Genomic DNA, 277 nt, shown 5'->3' with positions numbered 1-277 from the left:
CCATTGGCTTTGAGTGGTGAATTTCAACTTGTCCAATTCATTCCTCAACTCCTTAACTTCTCTAGTGAGCCTCTGTTCTGAGCTTGAACCTTCAGATCTATTTGATCTGTCATAGTCTTCACCATAAGTGTCATTGCTCATTGCTAAGTTCTCCACTAGCTCTAAAGCAGCATGAATCTCCTTTCCCAGAAAGTTTCCATTGGAGGCAGTATCCAGCTGGTTTCTAATCTTGGGAAGAGCTCCTCTATAAAGTGTGCTGAGAAGAGAAGCCTCACTA

Source organism: Eutrema salsugineum, unplaced genomic scaffold (assembly GCF_000478725.1).
Source record: "Eutrema salsugineum unplaced genomic scaffold, Eutsalg1_0 scaffold_6, whole genome shotgun sequence".
NCBI classification, from domain to species: Eukaryota; Viridiplantae; Streptophyta; class Magnoliopsida; order Brassicales; family Brassicaceae; genus Eutrema; species Eutrema salsugineum.
This window is presented reverse-complemented; position numbering follows the sequence as displayed.